Source organism: Mustela nigripes, chromosome 1 (assembly GCF_022355385.1).
Source record: "Mustela nigripes isolate SB6536 chromosome 1, MUSNIG.SB6536, whole genome shotgun sequence".
NCBI lineage: Eukaryota > Metazoa > Chordata > Mammalia > Carnivora > Mustelidae > Mustela > Mustela nigripes.
The window spans coordinates 268684837-268696998 of NC_081557.1; the positions used below are offsets into that span (position 1 = coordinate 268684837).

At 49.4% G+C, this 12162-nt stretch overlaps 1 protein-coding gene across 4 annotated transcripts in view; it reads right to left on the minus strand.

The window, feature by feature from the left end:
- The window catches only part of RASGEF1B (RasGEF domain family member 1B), a 418493-nt gene that overhangs the window by 25750 nt on the left and 380581 nt on the right, over window positions 1-12162 (minus strand). Inside the window, exon 1 of one of the 4 annotated variants that reach the window (XM_059385828.1) lies at window positions 10925-11068. The exons of the other annotated variants lie outside the window; for them this stretch is intronic. The gene's annotated coding sequence lies outside the window, so the exon portion shown is untranslated. Of the gene's footprint in view, window positions 1-10924; window positions 11069-12162 lie in introns of those variants that run through there. 4 annotated transcript variants of the gene reach the window in all.

Consider the following 12162-nt stretch of genomic DNA (forward strand, 5'->3'; position numbering starts at 1 on the left):
GCGTCCAGGAGCGACAGACTGAGGGTCTCAGAAGGCAAACAATGCGGGAAGCCCACCCCTAGCTATGGACCCAGGGGGACAGGGAGTGTGAAGGCCCAGGAGGACACGACCTGGGCTAATCCTGCTTTTCAATATGCCAAGGCTATTTTCATCTGAATGGGATAGGGGTGTTAGCCCTGTCTGGGAAGGCACATCCTTCACTCCGAGGGCATCTGCTCCCGCTCCAGCCAACAGGGACCATGGCATCATAACATGTGTGCGTGCCCTGGCAAGGGTGGCCAAGGGGTGGAGTGTTGGGGCAAAAATCTACTATTAGGACAACCTGGCAGATGAAAACAGCATTTAGGGAAGGAAGCATCAAGAAACAGAAGAAAAGCTTCAGCCTTTTGTCCTCTATCCCAACCACAAACCAATGCCAAGGAGAATGCTGGAGGGAAAAAAAAACAGCCACCAATGGGAAGACATGGATTACTGAGAATCACTCGGGGAGATCTGTCGCTACGGGCATCATCACTGCCACGTCTCTCGCTGAGGCAGGACGTGGTCATGACAGCCAAAGGATCAGGAGCTACAGGACATAAGCATTAACACAAATGCTCCGAGCCTAGTTAAAGTCATTGTTAAATAAAGAACCCAATGTCAACATTTTATGAGACAGTGGACAAAGTGTGCTTCTGTCCTCTTCAGATCACCAGTTTTCTGAGTACGATTCACGTGCAATACAATCTTTACAAACAACTTGTCCTTGGTGGGAAGATTTTTTTAAAAAGAGCCTTTTTTTCATCTACCCTTTCCCTGAGAAACTCAAAATGTCCATAAACAGAGACTCTGGGACCCAAGATGAGAAGCGTCTCAAAGTTCAGTCTGAGAGCCTGCAGGGAACCGTCCATCCGGATTTGGTCACCACTTCCGGCTTACAAAAGCTGTAGATGGTCAAAAACTATACGGCGTCCAGCATGAGCAGGATCACAAGTGGGATTCCATCGTGCTCTGGGAGTTGGGCTTTTCTTACTTTTTCTGCCAAGAACCATGAATTTTCTTCAATTTCTCCATTCATTCATCATTACTGAAACCATCCTAATAAAGTGATTCGAGTAGATGGTTGGCCAAAGACTTGGGAATTTCAAGAACATCAGAAAATGCTGAAAGTTCAAAAGGATCATAGAGATCGTCTCGTCCGGGATGAAAAATAGGCTTCGCCTCACTGTCCGGCTGCCTTCAGTTAGAAGCGGGTGCCTGGCGGCCCGAGAGCGAGTGAGGAGAACACAGGCTGTACGAGGTAGGAGAATGTGTCCTAAGTGGTTAGCACGGACCGCAAAACGGGTCACGGAAGAGGCCAGAGCCCCGGTGCCGCCACAGTCGGCTCCGATCGCCTATGTTTATTCCCGTGCAAACCCTGGAAGGTGGAACGAAGTGGCCAGGCTGAGATGTCACAGCGCTGTGGCCACAGCGGACCCCCGCCCCGTGACTCTCACGCCCCTGCTGCCTCCCGCTATTAACCGTAACCACTAGCCCTTGATAGTCAAGGGTCACCCAGCTCCCTTTCAAGAAATCAGCACCAAAGCCACAAGTATCTGTACTTCTCAGTTTCTTACTCCCACGAAGCAGACAAGGACTTAGATCTGACCAAGGCCTCCGATTTACCAAAGCCCCGATCGGGTGCTTCACAGCTGTGAGAACTGCAGAAGATAATGCCACCACCGTCTCCCCCGATGTGTGTTTTTTATTTAGAAAATGGGTCTCAATTTTGTTCACTCCTTCCCAAATCCTAAATTGTAACAAAGCTATTAAATTCTCTTATAGCAAAGTTCTTCTTAGAGCATTACTAGAGTGACGGCGCGAGGCCTCTGTATCGTTCCTTGGGAATAGGTCACTCGTGGGATTTCTTTGATGAGGCACAAAATATCCACACTTAGAAAGCCCCCGCCCCCAACCAAGCACAAGGAAAATACTGCAAATGACAGAAACCTACCTGGGGTGGAAGAATTGGGGATACAGCTTAGGACAACTACAAATCAGTTTCAAGAAGAGGGTATGTCACAAGTCACTTTCTGCCTTCTAGTCACCCCCAAGTTCTACTGCTAATCAGCTGAGCTCATTCTCCCACGAAGCATCGTGATTGTTGAACTTGCACATAGCAACGACCGACCACTCAGATCCGAGTCACTCCGAGAGACACCAGGCCCTCATTCATGCACGTTGGTCCTATTTTTCTACGTTGCCTTATACTCGAGACGCCTTCTTTCCCAAGCCTTAGGCCCTCTCCCCCCACCCCATTCTGCTACTACGGGATCCTTGGAGCAAGGGAAAGGTCTCCATGTTCCTCCTTCCCTAACTGCTCTGATTCCCCTTCAAAGCCGCTCACCTGGAAATGCCTAGACGCACAGCGCAGAAGGCTCTGAGAAGGTCAGCAACTCTGGTCTGTGTAAGGTTTACTGCCTACAAATGCCTTTTGGAATTCTTAGATCTACCCTTTTTGGCAGACATCGTCCCCTTGTTTTGACTGCGTAAGCAGCTACGGTTCAGAAAACCTGTCCTCACTGACTGGGGTTACATAGCAGATAAGGGACAGATAGGACCGTATTTCAAACCTAGAGCCTTAGGTTCCAAATTTATTTTACTACATCATGTTGTGCTACAACTGGACGTCCTTGAACCTATAATATTTAACCATAAAATGAAAAATCTGCCAGTCTATCCCAAATTGTAGGCTGTAAGAACAATTTCTGTGCTTCACATGGTCCGTGTAAGGCATGGCTGTCAAGATGTATCAATGCCACTTTTTATTCTTATTTAGAAGCAATACTATTGTGTGCCTGGGTGGCTCAGTAGGTTTAGCTTCTGCCTTCAGCTCAGGTCATGGTCTCAGGGTCCTGGGATCGAGCCCCGCATCGGGCTCTCTGCTCGGCAGGGAGCCTGCTTTCCCCTCTCTCTCTGCCTGCCTCTCTGCCTGTGATCTTTGTCTGTCAAATAAATAAATAAAATCTTAAAAAAAAAAAAAAAAAAGAAGCAATACTATCATGACAGCAGAACTATTTACATTACTGACCTTTGCAATCAAGGCACAATGCCATCTAGGCAGAGATTTTGGATTTTAACATACACTATGTTAACATTTAGTTATGCACATAGTGATAATAAGGCATGTGTAACAGTATTTTTTTAGCAATATGAAATTAAAGAGTGTCTTACAATGGATGGCATCTCAGATTCAATTAAAGAGCGTAATGCTTGTGTTTACTTCATAGACCTCCAGTTAAAAAACAATCTTACTGAGACCAATGATAAAAATAAAGATCATGGATCATAGTATTCATCACCCGTTTCCGGACAATCTCTAACAAGTGGCCAGTCTAGCCATTTTCTAGAAAGAGAAGCTGCCTTGTGTAGGAAATGCGTCTGACGAACGAGGGGAGGCCAGCAGGACCGTCCAGGAAGCCCTGTCCGTGAAGCCGACCTTACACACCTGAGAAGACAAGCATAGTAGTTTCTTTCTTTCAAGTATCTTCCCTGGTTTCACTCACATCAAGAACTATTGCTTGTTCAGTAAAACTCAGATTTCTCATCCAAGATTTGAATTCTACTTGCTCCGGTTCTGGAGTTGAAAAACGAGGCTCAGAAGATTAAATATTAACTTGGTTCTTGTTTAAACACACACACACACACACACACACACACACACAGAAAATACCCAAGTACTGGGCAGGAGAATGCGGAACGGCGTTTCCTTCAGACACTGCCGATGCCCGGAGTCACTCGCTAACGGTCTCGCAGCGGAGGAAGAGCCACGGGCGGCGCCGCTCCTAACCCAGACACCCCGTGAATGCATTCGCTTCGTCCCGCTGTAGCTCTGATTTCTGGTCTGTAGCAAAACTCCTTACAGCTCTCACAATTAATATTATCTCTCTCTACGGTCCTTTAAACTCTCAATTTTCCCCTCTGCCTTTTCCAGTACAACCTCAAAACCAACTTCTCCGCTGTCTCCCACACTCTCTCAGCCCAGATGCTGCCCAGTCCAACAGACCTCTCTGCTGACCAAAAATCCTGTTCAGGAGAACCCGACTTTCCCAAAATTAGAATGTGTGACAGCATTAGGGTAAACACCGGCATTAATTTACCATTAAGTCAAACTTCAAAGTAGTTAATTCCTTTAGAAAAAAAAAAAAAAAAAAGATTCATATGAGATACTTGAAAAAAACTGCTGACTTGATTCAAACCAGTACCACTGAGGTAAGGCAGAGGACAGGTTCACCTTGAAACAATTCTCACCTTCCGAAGAGCTTCATTTGTGAATCCTTTCCTGGAAACAATATATTCAATGTGGCCGGTGGCTCTTAACTTTCTGGGGCGCTCACAAACCTCTCCGCACACTGCCCTGAGGGAAATGTACCACCAAGTCTGCTTCTACCCTCGGGGAGTTCAGACCCCAGTTTAGGAACAGGTGCAGACCTGTACAGAGCCTAGATGCGACTTACCGAATCAAAGAAGAACATGGCAGTTCTGAAGGGAAGGTTGGTCTAACACATTCAAGCCTGGCTCCTTAGAAATCAAAGAATCCTAGTATTTTCAGGTACTGCCAATCAAATGGAGTTAGAGAATTTTAACATGATACCTCTTCTGGTTTGGGTAGAGATATTTAAATGGGTATTTTTCCCCCTAAATTGAGATGGCACTTTGGGGTGGGGAAAGATGTGATGAGACCAGGGGAAGCAGATTTTGGTTTTTAAAACCACGAACTAGGCTAAACGAAAGCTTAGAGCCATGAAATTAGCATAGAGATCACAGGTTTTATTGGAAACTTCCCAACGGGAAGCAAAAGATCTATCCAACTCAGGTGTACAAGATGAATGTTCTTTCTTAAAATTGACTTGGTAAGCTGAAAAGTTGGTTGACAGACTAGATATGTTGCATGGGCAGCTAATTCAGTCACGAAGATATATCATGCTCTTCCAAGGACTCTGCAAAGTTCAGCCTGACATTGATCCAGAAGCGAGGAAGCAAGCTCTGGGTGATTTAAGGGATGAATGGACTTGAAAGGCAGGCCTAATGGTTTCAAAGCAGCGAAAGCACCAGATGAAAAGCTGCCTTTTTCTACACAGCAGACTGTGTTTGAATTAGTGGCTGCTTCTGCACCACATTATTTATGAAGAGGCAGGTGCACCGGGATAAGGTGGCTTCAGGTGACAATCAAACTGGAAAAGAGGCTGAGGAAGAGATGGGTGTGGGAACTAAGTCAGAAGCTGGCCTTCGACATCTGCGGCAGGTGCTTTGTAAAACTCTACCAGAACGTTAAGTCAGCACGTCCTTTACACTTCAGAGAATGAGCTAGGAAAAGTAGGACTGGAAAAAAAAAAAAAAAAACAAAACAAAACAGAAAGACAAAAAGAAACAGGGGACAGGGAGCTTTCGATCCATATCTCATCACAGAACACTCCGGTGAAATATTGAACAAACCCAATGTCTTTATAGGGATCACTACCTTTCTGTTTCTGTTCAAGTGCTGGGCAGGTGGCCCAATTAAAAAAAAAACAGACCCACTGAAGTAGAGGAAGGCTTCCCTATCACAGCTGAACTTTGAAACTGTATTTGTTTAGTGAGGAGAGGCTTAATTTAATATCCTGGAATTACCGGTTTCCCAATTCCCATCTCGATTCCAAAGGGACTTTGCACTTTGGTGGGATGTACCTTCTGCCTTTTCTCATTTGAGGTTCCAGAAAGCTGACTGAGAAAGAGTTCACATGTTTCAGCTTTACTCTCCCTGGTTTTCTCAAGTACTTCTAGCCTGCTTTTGGCACCACTGGATGTTAGAACACGAGGACCGACTGTGTGTAGAGAACCATGGACTGACTCAGAGTGCAAGTAGGAGTCACGTTTCTGGCGATACCTAAGACATGGCTTCTTTGGAGCTTGGAAAGGTTTAGGAGATTATCTTCTCATGTCTTTCCCAAGCCAGGGGAAGTCCTAAAGGCAGAGATTTGTAGCAATAGCTCTGGAAACTGCAGAAATGCTACACTACTGGTGACCTCCTTGAGGAGAGAGGCACAGTTCCTGAGCACACAAACAATGCAGAGTAGACAACTCTGAAACAACTCACTTCTTTGGCACGAGAACAAAAAGTAACTCACTCCCAGATGGGTACATTCTTTGGAACTGAGCCCCAAATGCTTAGTAAGTTTCATAATCAAGGAGGGAAAAATGAATATTTCTTATTAAAGGAGGTCTTATTTCTCTCCATAATGATGAACTTGGTGGTATTACTTACCAATGCTACAAGATTTCATTAGAAAAAAAAAAAGAATTTGCATTTTGCTTGATTTACCCTGGATGCTACTTAAGAAAACCTTTACTAAATCCTCACTAATTTACTAATTGTGACTCAAATAATTACTATCTTTGGTTTCCCTGGAAGAAAATTAAAGCTAAAAAATTTGTCATCTTTTGTCTTGGAGATATCTTGTTAGCAGTTTATTTATTAAAGCACAAAACAACATTTCGCTACATGACAACTCTGCATGGGCCTGGAGAGTCATTTGGAACTTTCCTACAGGATTAATCTTTACTGCGAGGGAACAGAACGCCTCCGTGTTCTTTATGCCTTGTGTTCAAACTACAGCTTCCATGTAGTTCCTGAGCTGAACAGCAGAGGGCTCCACCTTCCTGTCTGTGCAAACGCGCTTTCCAGCTAAAAACAGTGGGCGCTGGTTTGGAAAAGTGAGAGGACAACTGGAGTTCTGGGTGGAAAAAAACCTCAGAAATTGGTCTTTGTGATCCTGGCATATTATTGGGCTTTGGAGAGTGGCACTGTTCATGCTGTCCAGCTGAAAACAAACGCTGGCTGAAAAAGTCAGTCGGTCTTATTTGGTAGGACTTAGGTGCCCAAATACAATGAGAATTAATTACTTCTTTTTCCCAGGGGGACAAGAGTGATCTTCTGGCTAATCAAAATCATCCTGATCTAATTACACGCTGTCAAAAGGAACCTTCTGGGATATTGGAAATGGTCCCTTCTACACCGTCCAGGACGGTCGCCATTAGCTGCCTAGTCGCTATTAAGCGCTTAAAATGTGGCAGGCACAACCAAGAAACTCAATTCTTAATTTTGTCTCATTTAATCAAACTTAAGTTCACATGTCCCCACGTGGCTAGTGGCGACCACACCGGGCGACACAGACAGAAGGTGTAGGATCATCTGTACGATAGCTCTCGGGCCAAATTACAGAACATCATAGCATCTCAAAAAGGGCTTATGTTTCTAAACCCAATTCATTTCAGCAGGAAAATCTAAGTATCAGGATACTTAGTGAGGACATGTAGTAAACAAGCAGAATTTTCTATTACATTTATTATGTAACATGGTTCCTGGGATAATGCTGGTTTTTGGCTGCATGTTCTTGAAAAACTGAGCTTATCCCTCCCTCTCTGTCCTTCCCTTTTCAATAAATAGAATGATCCTGGTGGTCTGCAAAGGGTTTTCCTTCCCTACGTGGCTACTTTGTATTTTCTCTGCATGAAACTGATTTTCATACCAGGGCTTCCTAATAAAATCTGAATCAAATGAATGACTTCTAGATAAAGACATACCTTGAAATGGAATAGTAAATATATAAACCTCAGAAAAATGATAGGACAAACACTGGTTAAAAATTTCATAAATGGTGGGACACCTGAGTGGCTCAGTCAGTTAAGCATCTGACTCTTGGTTTCTGCTCAGGTCAGGAGATCGAGCCCCACGTCAGACTCCATGCTCAGTGGGGAGTCTGCTTGAGACTCTCTCCCTCTCCGTCTGCCCCTTGTGCTTGGGCTCTTGCTCTCAAACAAATAAAACCTTTTTTAAAATTTCATAAATAGTAGCACTGACTTAAGTAAAAAAAAAATTCCAACTCAACTTCTTGATAATAATTTTTAACACACTTACAGAAGAAAAATAAAAGCAAAAAGGAGATCAAGAAAATACTGAATCTCTACATAGTTTTTATCAATACAGAGAAACTTTACTCTCTTCTCTTCATTTCCCTACACCCAGAAAGTAGCTGCACATCTAACTTCATCTCCCTACACCCAGAAAGTAGCTGCACTCACTTCATCCTTCCATCTTCCATCCCATTTAGGACACAGACGCACGAAGGGATCGTACACCAAAATAAATCGGTTGTCACAGAACAAAAAGAGATTCATACATCACCTAGTTCAACACCCCATCAACTTTATAAACATTGCAGATAGAGGGAGAGAACAAATGACTTGTTAGGGCTCTGAACCCATCTCCCTAATCCCAGGGCAGAAATCTGTCCATAGCACGAGGCTATAATATCTGTTATTTGAAGATAATCGGGATTGGTATAGATCTATTTTTTTTTAAGTAGGTTTAATTGGAGAACCAAAATAGGACAACTGTAGTTCTAGAAAAGTGACAGGAGTGGGGAGGTAACACCTAAATTAAACCACTAACAACAAAAATGCCATAAATCTTAAGCGGTATTTCCAACAGCATAATTTGCCTCTTTCAGGCTTCACGATATGTTATCATGTCTTTTCCACTTGTTATTTGTAGCATCAGAATCAAGATTCTCAATCCCTCTTCGGGAATTCCAAGTTCTTTTCTAGGTAAAGGAGAATACCATCTTTTCTCCATCTCTTGTCTCACGGGGAGACCTGCTAGAACCATCCAAACTGCTTCTCCAAAGTCCACTTCTTCCAAGTAGCCTTTGGAGATTGATAATGTTGGTTCCCTCACTTCCTGTGCCATTATTAGGTATCTTACACCTCGTCTAGATTCTCACCCAGCTTCTCCCCTTCATTTCTTTTTCTTAGATAGGAGTTATTCAGTTGTCATTTTTTTGAAAAGGTCTATTGTACTTTCTTAGCTGGTTGTTAATTTTAGATTATCAGAATGTAATGTTACCAATAATACAAGAAATGTGTATTATGATAAATAATACATTTTTAGAAACATTAAGTAATATATACCTAAGAATATATCAGATTAGATGCTAAGCTGGGGTAAAAAAGACAATAATTGTAGATGCTTTCTGGTGATTTTGCATTCCAAAAGACAGTGTTATCTCAGGTATCAGGTGTGGCAGGGTCAGAGAAAATGAGCCATGGGAGAAATAAATTCTCAGAATTTAACATAGCACTCCGTTAGACAGCTGGAAAGTGCAAGGCCAGTATGCTTAGGCGCCAGAAATGTTGCCACCTCCAGCAAAACAAAGGATTGACCCACATGTAGTGGAATGATGCCAACAAGAAATTTGCTAATCAGTAGCTGATCTTTTCATCTTGGCCAGAAAATCTGCTTGAAAGGAATAATAAAGCAACGCTTGCGAACCCTGATTTCTGTCAAAAGTGGCCCAACACCGTCCCCCCCAAATTAAAATAAGCACTAATGACAGGCTCTAACAAGCTGCCATTCTTTTATTCTGTTAGGAAAACCGCAGCCGCCAAAAATTTTTATTTGTACGGCTGTTTGAAAATCAGTTCTCTATTTTCCCCAAACCTCATCTGATCAGTCACATCCCTCCGAATCTGCGACGAGGCATCCCGGTGCGGAACGGTGGCCTCCTGGCGTGTCAGCCCAGGTTTTACCGCAGCCGAGCAACTCTGTTTCCGACCGAGACGCGGCTGTCACATGCCCCGCTCCGGCTGCCGTTCTCGGGAGGAACGAGTCATTATTCACCCGCTCTGAGTCTGACGGTACCAGACATTATTCAAGAGCGCAACACCCTGCTCCCCGGCTCTTCCGCGTTAGGCACCCAGTTCGGAGACCCTCCCTCGGCCTCTGGAGCCCACCCAGGGCTAAACACAGATCCCGGCGCCCCAGCGGCTCCCCCCGCGGTCACACCGGGCTGCCGACCGCGGGCTCCTTGGAGACACGCTGCGCCCAAACACACACACGCAGATGCGCGTGCATGTTCTCCTACACCCCGGGCTCATCGGCGAAGTGGGCACCTCCACATCTGGAGGAGAAAGTCTCTGCCTGGGGATCTCCTCGGCTCTTCGCATCACCGGGACCACCCTGTGCGCCGTCGCAGGCCGGACTCCCCTGCTTTAGCCGGAGCTGCGTCGGTTCGATCCGGGTCCGGTGCAAAACAGCAGCGCTCGGGCAGTGCTCACGGGAAGCGGACGTCCACACGCGCGCACAGGCGCGGACACCGCAGCCCCCGCCCCGCGCCCTCCTCCCTCGCTCCCGGCCGGCGCTGCAGTGGCGGCCCCAGACAGCTGGGCCCTCGCGCCGGCGGCCGCGGGGCTCCCAGGCCCTCGGGCTCACGTCACCGCAGCCCAGCCAGGTGTCGCCAGAGGCTCACCTGAGCTCGGGGAACAGCCAGGACACCCGTGCGCCCCAAATTCGCCAGGTGAACGGGGGGCTGGACACCACCCGGTTGTGACAAGCGCACGACTCCTGCTTCCCGTCCTTTCCCAAATCGGGTGTCACCCGGCGCCCCGCCGACCGCGCGCGGCGCCCCCGCCCCCACACGCGGAAACGAGCCGAGCAGCAGGAGGGAACGGCCGGCGGCGCCGCGGGCCGGGGACAGGGACGGACGCGCGCGGCCAGGACTCGGGCCGACCCTCGACCTACCACGACCTCCAACCCGCGGCCGGGGGCGCGATCGCGGCGAGAGAAGCAGAGCCGAGCCCGAGCCCGTCCCTGCCGGCGGCCCGGCCCCGCACCTGTTGGCCCCGGTCGGCTCCCGGGCAGCCCCCGGCGCCCTCGGCGGCCGCGCGGGGGAGCCCCCGCGTCCAGCTTCGGGCAGGCGCTTTGTGCGGGGAGCACCTGCCGGCCGCGACGCTCCCGCCCCGCCAGCGCCGCGGGCAGCCGGGGCGCGGTCCCCGGAGCGCGGTCCCCGAGCCAGAGCGCAGCGCCGCCGCACACCCCCGGGCCGGGCTCGGGGCCCCGCGGGGAGATGCCTGGCCGGGAGCAACCCACCTGCGGACGGACCCGGGTCTTCGGCTCCCCGGCGCTTTGCCGCGCGCCACCAGCGCGACCCGAGGACAGGCGGCCGCAGCGCGCGAAGACGGAGAGAAAAACCCGCCCGACCCGCCGGGCGCCTTGTTTATACTGAAACCGCGGCCTCGGCCGCCGCGCACACCCCCTCGCGCCGAGGGCCCGCCTCCCGCCGCGGCCCCGCCCCGCGCCGCCTCGCACCAATCGCGGCGCAGTTCACCGCCCCTCCCCGCCCCCCGCCTCCCGCCTCCGGCCCCGCCCCACCCCGCCCCGGACCAATCGCGGCGCGGCTCGCCGCCCACGCCGCCACCGCCTCCGCAGCCCGGGACCCGCCTCCGCAGCCCGGGACCCGCCCACGCGCCGCGGGGCGCCCGGGACTCCCGCCCACCGCGGCCGCCGGGTGCCGCCCCCGCTGCGTAGACCGGCCGGGCCCGGCGCGGCGGTGTTTACCCGCGTGGGGTCGGCCGCTCGGGCGGCGCGCGTCCCTGTCTGAGTCTGCCCGCCCGGGGCTGTTTGTGAGGTCATGTGTGTGTGTGTGTTCGTCTGCGCGCGCGCTCCCGGGAGACACCGGTCCGACTCGCTACACTGTATCCGCTCGCGCAGTCGGGAGCCCAGGTCGCCGCCCGCGCCCCTGCGCAGGACGCCGGGTCGGCCCGCGGCTCGTCGGCCCGGCCGGTCTTTCCGCAGGGCCCGAGTGCGAGCCGTCGAGCCGCGCGCGGGGCAGGCTCGAGGCAAAAGCAGGCGGGCCCCGCGGTGCTGAAGCTCGCGGCGGCCTCGTGGCGACACACGGGAAGCAGATGGTCGCAAACAAAGTCTCAAACTGCGGCTCTTACAGGTTCCACAAGGGAAGGGAATCTGCTGTGAAATAGGATTCTGGAGGCGAGGGGGAGGCGGGTCCTCGGTGAAGGCTGGGTTGTCATGGTGACCACATACTCTATCATTGGATACTTGATAACTATTTTAGAAAAAGGGTAAAAACCTCAATAGTTCACCTTGTACAAATAAAAGAGACTGAGGGGAAGGAAGGATGGAAACAAGGGAAGAAAGGCAAAACTTGGAGCTCCGGAGACTGCTGCAGCTACATGACCGGGAGTAAGTCAAGCGTCTTTTCTGGGCTTCAGTTTTCCCACATATCAACAACGACACGATTCATACCTGCGCTACAGGACTATACCTAGGATTGCTGAGCTAGAGGAGCCCTGTTTGTCCCTACTCCATCC